The 482-nt window shown below is 22.6% G+C and overlaps 1 protein-coding gene across 1 annotated transcript in view; it reads left to right on the top strand.

Annotated features, from left to right (window-relative positions):
- LOC107638157 (protein DOWNY MILDEW RESISTANCE 6-like) overlaps nucleotides 1–482 on the top strand; it is an 11,763-nt gene that overhangs the window by 10,106 nt on the left and 1,175 nt on the right. The gene's annotated exons all lie outside the window — the stretch shown is intronic.

The raw sequence follows: 482 nt of genomic DNA, 5'->3' as shown, positions 1-482 counted from the left end.
TAACCCATATAAATTTAAGTATGGCCAACATAATGTTAGCTCTTACTATGCTAAATATGTATATGATTAATTTTTCGTTAAATCACTTTTTTTTTTAAGTTTAAATTGATAGGAATGATATATAAATGATTATATCTCTAACTAATTATATGAATTTTTGCATAAATCTTCTTTCTCTTTTTGTTTGTTTTATAATAAATCTTTTTTTAGGTCAATAAAGATCGAATTCTAAAATTTTAAGTTATGAAAACTTTAATATTATATTAATATTAAGATTGAGTGAGTCTAAGACTCTAAGGCCATTCATCAAAAACCAATAAATTGGTTAACTGATTAAAAAGACTTAATCAAATTTTAAATAATCTATTTTTATAAATGATTCATAAATTATAACCAATTTTAAAAAGAGGTTAACCGAATTGATAAAATTGGGCTTTTAAGCTGGTTCAAACCGGGTTCAATGATTTGTGATTTGGAATTCG

The sequence above is a fragment of the Arachis ipaensis genome, chromosome B04 (genome assembly GCF_000816755.2).
Source record: "Arachis ipaensis cultivar K30076 chromosome B04, Araip1.1, whole genome shotgun sequence".
Lineage (NCBI taxonomy): Eukaryota > Viridiplantae > Streptophyta > Magnoliopsida > Fabales > Fabaceae > Arachis > Arachis ipaensis.
This window is presented reverse-complemented; position numbering and strand designations above follow the sequence as displayed.